We start from the raw sequence: 9,049 nt of genomic DNA, 5'->3' as shown, positions 1-9,049 counted from the left end.
GGGGAATAGGGGGGAGGGGTTTAGTTTGGATCAAGCCGTGCGGTCGCATGAATGGTTCCCATAGCAATGTACGGGATCGTTCGTGTTGGCGGATCTGCGCGGCCGAACCGCTCCCCGGTGTGAACGGGGCCTTAGATTCGCTTAGCACTCTCTGAATTTGCAGCAGTTGGAAGATACAGTAAAGCATTCAACATGTCATGTGTACTGTACTCCCTGCTGAATGTATCCGCGCGATCTTCCGGCTTGGGTTCAATGTTGATTTTCAGTCCGTACTTCCCTTAGAATACAATGATATATACAGTAGAGGAAGCGCCGTCATATACCGTAACCTCGTACAGAGAACGGATTGTCTCGGGACTATTCTGGGATTTCCCGGGAAGAGAGAATTATCCGGACATTTTGGGGCTTTTCGCGGCAGACAAAATTTCAGGAAATACGTCGAGCTGAGAAATTATCCCGAATGTGATCATTAGATTCAACACATGTGTTCGGTGAATGGTTAGTGCTACTGATGGGTGAATCTGCCCAGGATCATTCACCGAGGGTTCAACAAATCGTGTTCAAAATTTGGTGAATCCGAACATAGAGGTGAATCTTATTAAAGTCCACAGCGGAGTTTTGTTTTAAGTTTTTTTTTATTCTCACCTTTCTGATCCTGCCAGTAACACGCTTCCTGTTTTAGGATGACAACGCTCACCTGATGATCCTGCCAGTAACACACTTCCTGTCCCAGGGTGACTATGCTCACATGATGATCCTGCCAGTAACACGCTTCCTGTCCTAGGATGACAACGCGCACCTGGTGATCCTGCCAGTAATACGCTTCCTGTTTTAGGATGACAACGCTCACATGATGATCCTGCCAGTAATACGCTTCCTGTCCTAGGGTGACAATGCTCACCTGGCGATCCTGCCAGTAACACGCTTCCTGTCCTAGGGTGACAACGCTCACCTAGTGATCCTGCCAGTAACACGCTTGCTGTCCTAGGGGGAAAACAATCACCTGGTGATCCTGCCAGTAACACGCTTGCTGTCCTAGGGTGACAACGCTCACCTGGTGACCCTGCCAGTAACACACTTCCTGTCCTAGGATGACAACGCGCACCTGGTGATCCTGCCAGTAATACGCTTCCTGTTTTAGGATGACAACGCTCACATGATGATCCTGCCAGTAATACGCTTCCTGTCCTAGGGTGACAATGCTCACCTGGCGATCCTGCCAGTAACACGCTTCCTGTCCTAGGGTGACAACGCTCACCTAGTGATCCTGCCAGTAACACGCTTGCTGTCCTAGGGGGAAAACGATCACCTGGTGATCCTGCCAGTAACACGCTTGCTGTCCTAGGGTGACAACGCTCACCTGGTGACCCTGCCAGTAACACACTTCCTGTCCTAGGGTGACAACGCGCACCTGGCGACCCTGCCAGTAACGCTCTTCCTGTCCTAGGGTGACAACACTCACCTGGTGATCCTGCCAGTAACACACTTCCTGTCCTAGGCTGGCAATGCTCACCTGGTGATCCTGCCAGTAACAAACTTCCTGTCCTAGGGTGACAACGCTCATCAGTGAACCTGCTAGTAAAAAACTTCCTGTCCTAGGGTGATCCAGCCAGTAACACGCTTGCTGTCCTAGGGTGACAACGCTCACCTGGTGACCCTGCCAGTAACACACTTCCTGTCCTAGGGTGACAACGCGCACCTGGCGACCCTGCCAGTAACGCTCTTCCTGTCCTAGGGTGACAACACTCACCTGGTGATCCTGCCAGTAACACACTTCCTGTCCTATGGTGACAACGCTCACCTGGTGATCCTGCCAGTAACACGCTTCCTGTCCTTGGGGGACAAGGTGAGAATGTGACCATGTTTAATGTTATACGCTACATAGGGCTGTAACATGGAGTAAAGGTGGACTGAGCCTTTAAATCGCACTAAACCAACCTAATGGAGCGGAGAATGGTTTGGAGGCGGATTATTAGTGAGTGAAATTCAGATATAATTGGAAGAAGCCGATTCTGGAGGTTGTTGTTTCACCTTTTCACGCTCTGTTTGTAGTTGTCTGTGGAGGAGTGGAGACACAGATACATCATTCCGCCCGCACCGGCGTTTATTCCCTGGGCGTGGGGACTTTACATTTATAACCGCGCCGCGCTGTTCTATGATCGCGAATGACTCCCACGTGCTCTTCAGTCCTGTACTTGTGTCAGGAAGGAAATGTAATAAAACCACCATTGTTATCTTACATCTAATAGAGACAGCTATCATCGAAGAGTGAAATACAAAAAACAATTATATGCTCATCAGACCTACAGGGCCAATGTAGACAGGAGCCAATTAACCTTCCAGCATGTCTTTGGAGGGTGGGAGGAAACCCACACAAGCACACTGGAGAACATGCAAACTCCTTGCAGATAGCAACCTGGCTGGGATTTGAACCAGATACCCCCCAGTGCTGCAAGGTAGAAGCGCTAACCACTACGCCGCTGTGATCTCTTCCCTTGGTCATTCTGCTCTCTCATTCTATCAGCATGATTCTTATCAGCACGTGTACTGAATGGCTTCTTCCGCTGCTTTTGCCTCTCACACTCTGGCCCTGGTCGGAGCCCCTTATGATGGGCACAGATGGTGTGCAGACCCAGAAATCAGCACAGGGATGGCGGGAGCTCCTCATAATGGGCACAGCAGGTGTACAGACCCGGGAACTCAGCACAGGGATGGTAGGAGCCCCTCATAATGGGCACAGCGGGTGTACAGACCCGGGAACTCAGCACAGGGATGGTGGGAGCCCCTCATAATGGGCACAGCGGGTGTACAGACACGGGAACTCAGCACAGGGATGGTGGGAGCTCCTCATAATGGGCACAGCGGGAACTCAGCACAGGGATGGTGGGAGCCCCTCATAATGGGCACAGCGGGTGTACAGACCCGGGAACTCAGCATAGGGATGGTGGGAGCCCCTCATAATGGGCACAGCGGGTGTACAGACCCGGGAACTCAGCACAGGGATGGTGGGAGCTCCTCATAATGGGCACAGCAGGGGTACGGACCCGGGAACTCAGCATGGGGATGGTAGGAGCCCCTCATAATGGGCACAGCAGGTGTACAGACATGGGAACTCACCACATGGATCTTACTTACAGAGTCCCAGAGGCATAGAAGTACATGTCAGGTGGTTTGACTCTCTGAAATATCAGTTTTTTGGGTGGAGTGGCCCTTTAAGGAAGTGTAAACGTGTCAATGCAGAGCCCTAGAATGCCGCGGGGAAGGTTAGAAGAATCCCACACGTAGGAGTCGCAGCCTTGTCCAATTTTTCACCATTTAGTAGATATTCCCCTTCTGTACACTGAACGGCTGAAAACTTCCAGGCGCCAACTTCAAGGGATGGAATTTTGTTTTTGAATTTTCTCCTTTCTAGAATTTTGCCCGAACTCATGCGAAGCTCCTCCGGCCCGCGGCACGAAATTTGGAATGCGCTGCCATTGAACTGAACGAGCTTCCGAGAAACGGGGCGGGATGGTGATACCAGAATTATTGGCAGCGCGATGACCTCCGACCCATGCGGGGCGAGCAAATAGTGAGCGAGCTCCCGGAGAATGTCAGGAATTCCCACCGAGCTGACACTAAGACATGCAAATAGGAACTTGGTATTGTAAAGACGATCAAAACCCGAACTGGATGACATTTCGTTTGCTTAAAGCCGAACTCCGGGATAAGCAAATATCGTCCTCATACAAAGAGCCCCGTGTATTCTTCCTGGAATCTTGGTGAGCTTTGTGTATTTCCTCCAGGTCTGTGCAGTAATCCAATGTGAGACTTGCAGCTTCCTGTAATAAAGACCGCTCACTGCTACTCTCTACTTGTGCAGGGTGACTGGTCTTGTCGCCGCCCCCTCCTGTAGTAAAGACCGCTCACTGCTGCTCTATTCTTGTGCAGGGTGACTGGTCTTGTCTCCGCCCCCTCCTGCAATAAAGACCGCTCACTGCTGCCCTCTCTCTCCTTGTGCAGGGTGACTGGTCTTGTCTCCGCCCCCTCCTGTAATAAAGACCAGTCACTACTGCTCTCTCTCCTTGTGCAGGGTGACTGGTGAGTGAGCACAGTACAGTGAGTGAGTGTGGTCACCTTAGGACAGGAGGTGTGTTACTGGCAGGATCACCAGGTGACAATAGAGGGGAACAAAGCCTGAAAAAAGAAAACGAATGCAGCCCCCACATGGAAGGATTGGTCAGCTGCAATAGATTCTTTTTTTCTTCTTGGGTTTAGTTATCCTTTAAAGACAATATAAATTCTTTATAAACACGTAGTTAGCCTCTGTCCTCTAACCCTATTTGGAAACATTACCTTCTGGCACGGAATGTTAGGAGTAGTAGTACCCCCAAGCCTTTCCTTTAGGGTTAACAGTCGTATCTTATCGGCACGTGTGTGCAGGGCGAGCTGGCGGGCGGCTCACTCCACACAGGGGCGCTTGGCACCGGCTCAGCCGCTCATACAGCTCCACATACAGAGTCCCATGAAAACGGCGCCGATCGCTCAGGAAGCTGCCATGTTGACGGATCCTTTTAAACTGTAAATTATTTGACATAATTTTAAAGAAGTCAATTAAAAATGACATCACAATATGAATTAAATATGAGTTTGAAGTTATGCATTAAGTATTACGTTTTGCTCAGAGATTGCACGGGGCCCCCCCCCCCCGGGAGGAAGCTCGAAGTACATGTCATCATTCAGCATTTTTGCCGGATGCCGATTCTGTAATGGCGAGTCGACGCTTTATCTCATATCTCTAGACGATTGAAGATGGCAAGCGTAGACATTTTCCATGATGAAGGCCGGGAGCAGGAAGTGTAGACTACCGCCCATCCAGCAATGGCTCTTATGTGTTTGTTTTTGTGTTCTGATGATGTAATAAGTGATAAAACGCGGGGCGACGCTCAGGCCTCGAACACGAGAGGGCTTGAAGCTGACGCTTGGCGGGTACTGCGGTGTCAGTTGTAGAAAGACGTACATAGCCAAATCCATTTTGCATGGAATCATGTCAGGTGGGCTATGGGCTGCAGTGTTGGTCGGTTTTGTGATGCACTCATGCCGATAGCTAACCTCCAACAGAAGAAAGCGTCAAGGTGCTAGCCAATGGGAGACTTTGTTGTTACAAGAGCCCCAAATGCACGTCCGTCCTGCAATCCCAGGACAGGAAGACAATCAGATTTATAAATAAAGTTCATTACTCACTGTATCTTCTTGACTTATGTGCCTCCCGGATCTTGATGAATACATCATTTGGGCCCTAGGCAAGACCAGCTACATGCACCGCCCAGCCCCCCTCCCACGGCACAACCCCCAATCCCCACACACACACACACACACACACATGCGGCCCCACTCTCCTGCCGGCTAGCTCCGGCAGGCGACAGGTAGATGTAAGCAGCCGGGAGCAATAGCCAGAGGGCTATTGGCTATTTTAATTTGAAATAGCCAATAGCAGACTGGCTATTGAAACCCCTCCCACCAAGCAGAGGAGCGGACCTGAGAGAAAAAGTTGTCTCAGTTCGGCTCCTCTGCTCAGTGGGCGGGTGTAATGGCCAGCCTGCTATTGGCTTTTGCAATTTTTAAATAGATGGGGGGCCGCCATGGTGGTTGAGTGGCCTAGTGGCAGCACCGGCCCTGTTTGTTAACTTACAAGGTATAGGGGGTGCCAACTGCACTCCCCCATGGCATCACCAAAGGGCTGCGTGTAATGTTCAGTATATGCAAAACTACAGAAGACATTCTGTGGACATACCACAGGAGAAGGTCAAAGACTGTGGACAAGCTACAGCTGTGGTTAGAGACTGGAGATATGGTGCTGGACATGGAGAAAGTCTGTTAGGGATCACCGGCATTGCAGTCACTTTACAAATCAATTCTCTCACTACTGACTTTTGGGGTCTGAGCGCCAGCAGATATCAAAGGGACCCATGTTGAGAACCAGGCACCTAGGGGAACTGCAAATGCACCAGATCATGCAGACAGATGTGGTCCACCTTTGAGTCTCAAGATACAACTTGAACTCCTCATATGAAATCCTCATTGAACTCGTTCATATTAGGATCCATATATAGGCAGTACAGGGTCCTCTTACAATGGAGGGCAACAGGGAGAATGCCCCTTATATTGGTGGCCATGAGTGCCCTCTTACACTGGTGGTCAGGTGGAAGAATACCCCCTTACAATGGTGGTCAGCGGGAAATAGTATGTCCCATTACTGTACATTGTTGGTCCCTGTAGTGCCCCTTCTTATTGTTAGGAAGTATAGTGCCCTCTTACATCAGTGGTCAGTATGGCCCCTTACATTGGTGGCCAATGGGAAAACGTATGGCTACTTACATTGGTGGTCAATGGGAAAACGTATGGCCCCTTACATTGGTGGTCAGTGGGAAAAAGTATGGCCCCTTACATTGGTGTCTGCACCTGAAGAGGACCTCTCCCATCAACCAGCTCTTGGTACACCACTGCTCACCTTCCAGTGGCCTATGAACAGCACCCGCCACATATAACAACGCAATGACCTTAGATTAGGTCAATGCCCTGCTACTAATTGGCTGCTGTTGTGGGTTTTGTATCTGACCTTAAAGGTGGCCATACCCCTGCCGATTATCGTACGATAATCGGCAGGTCTATGGAAGGCGTTGGACCGTTTCTACTGTGCGGTCACGCGTCTTTTGTCTTACGAGCACGTTGGAAAACCAGCCGAAAATGGTAAGATTTTTGGCGGGTTTGTGGCGTGCTCGTAAGACAAATGCCGCACGCAAAAGCACACTGCCCGCTCAGCATTGCAGTCATCGGAAGCCCTACCCTCAGCGGGGCGGGCTTGCCATGATCACAACTACGATCTGCCTGTCCAAGATGGGCAGTTCGTACGAGCTTTTAATTATCTTACAACCATCGCGCGATGAAAGTCGTGCGATGGTTATAAGGTGTATGGCCAGCTTAAAGGACATTTCCACCTTTGTAAGTGATTTGTGATTTTGTGTGGTACTGTAGAGGTGCAGGGGGGATGTATATGTGTGTGCATTGTCAGGAGTCACAGGGCTCATTAAAGGACAACTATGGGGTTAAGGCTTTTCCCCATAGTTCTCCTTAGGGTAACGGGAGGACACAAACTAGCGTCCTCCCGTCACCCTAGGCTCAGTATATAGGGAGCTGCTGCTCGCGGTATACTGAGACGCCGCAGCTGAAGCGGATCCCGACAATTGTGCCGGGATCCGCCCAGCTGTGTGACTGACAGCTGGCTCTGCCTATCTAGAGGCAGAGCCAGCTGTACCCGCCCCCTCCCCCGTCCGTTCCGCCAGTCAGCCCTGGCAGATCGGAGCGGGGAGAGGGGAATCCAGTCCCTCCCCCTGTCACGGCAGAGAGCCGGTATGTGTTCGCTCACCTCCCGATCCACTGAGCCGACCTGTGACAGTCTCATTGTCACAGGTCGGCTAGAACTATGAGGTGAGTGAAAAGCCCTAACCCCATAGTTCTCCTTTAATTGCTCAATTCATAGATCAGAAACTCAGCAAGAACCTTCAGTTGAACAGATGATTAGTGAAATGTACAACAGCCACCCATGAAGAGATTCGCATTCTTTGCTCTGGGTATTATTCAACAATGAAAACAAGAACGCCCCACAAATAGTAATTTTAATTTAAGCACATTACTAAATCTGTGCCATGACATTGTGTTACTTTGTACCGCAGGCTACAGAGCTTCCAGTGTCTCCTCAAACACATTCATTCAGTTACGCTTTCCTTGTAAGCTGATATTAAAGTTACTGGTTTCATAAAAACTGCTACATAGCACTTCATGAAACGTATTCTCCAAGCGATCCGAGGATCTTCCTGACCTTGATTATTGTACCCGATGAACACACATATGTTTATTATTTGCTCTCCTCGTGCCTTCTCATTTCCTGGTGGCAAGGCATTATACACAAACCATGAACAGCTGAGCCGGCAATTCTTTTACATTAAAATGCTTTAATACAACATTTGGAGAGATGAGAATGCTGACGGTCTCTGTGACGCCAACACACAGAGGATGAAACAAAAGAATCGCTGGCGTGTTTCCTGCGTGCACCTTGTTTATTTTGCAGGCAGTTGCATGTTTGTAATGTAACCTTCACAGGAGGAGAAGCCATTAGAATATCCTTTGTAACACAGAGCAACCCTTGGAATAACTTTCAGGTCTCACGGAACCCCCGGCTGATAAATATTATATCTACATCTCATGGGATAGTAGTGTGAACAGTAAGCTGTAGATATAGAAATACATAAAACAATCAGCAATCAGGGCCGGATTTACTCACCCTGCGGCTGCAAGGCCAGGTTCCGCAATGCGCCCTGCCGCTCTGCTCATGCTCACCGCATCGGCGGCCAGTGAGGAGAGAGACTCGGCGGCGGCGTAGCCCGGAGGACGGAGCCAGCGAGGGGTGATGGTGGTGGGGGGAAACGAATGAACAAGCCGCTTCCTCACACTACATTTAGCCCTGCTTTCCTAAAGCAGGGCTAAATGTAGAAAACAACTTACCGCCCGGTGCCTGGGACTGCATGTTATGGGCGTCAGGGGATTCCACACCGCTGGTCCGCTGCCGCCCCTCTGCTCCCTGCCGCCCCAGGGCCGGGCCTCTGTGGCCTTGTGGGGAATCCGGCCCTGTCAGATGTTAACTCCCCCAACATCAGTACCTGACCTCACAAATGGTCCAACATTCCCATAGACACACTCCTAAACCTTGTGGACGCCTTCTCAGAAGAGTTGAAACTGTTATAGCGGCAAAGGGCGGAGCCAACCCAATACTGAACCCTACGGACTAAGACTGGGATGCCATTAAAGTTCATGTGCGTGTACAGGCCGGCGTCCCAATACTTGTGGCAAGAGAGCCATTGGACTTTAGGCTACTGACAATTGCTTGATGAGTTTTGCACAAGGATGGCATTGTAAGGGATCTTGGGATCTCATTATGGGGATAGCTGCCAGCTAGGGGTATATAGGGGTACATAGACCCCCAATGTATAAGTGTAGGCGGAGTTGGTGCTCC

This window comes from Nanorana parkeri, unplaced genomic scaffold (assembly GCF_000935625.1).
Source record: "Nanorana parkeri isolate BGI_ZX_2015 unplaced genomic scaffold, ASM93562v1 scaffold188, whole genome shotgun sequence".
Lineage (NCBI taxonomy): Eukaryota > Metazoa > Chordata > Amphibia > Anura > Dicroglossidae > Nanorana > Nanorana parkeri.
The sequence above is the reverse complement of the archived record's forward strand: the minus strand, read 5'-3'. Positions refer to the sequence as shown.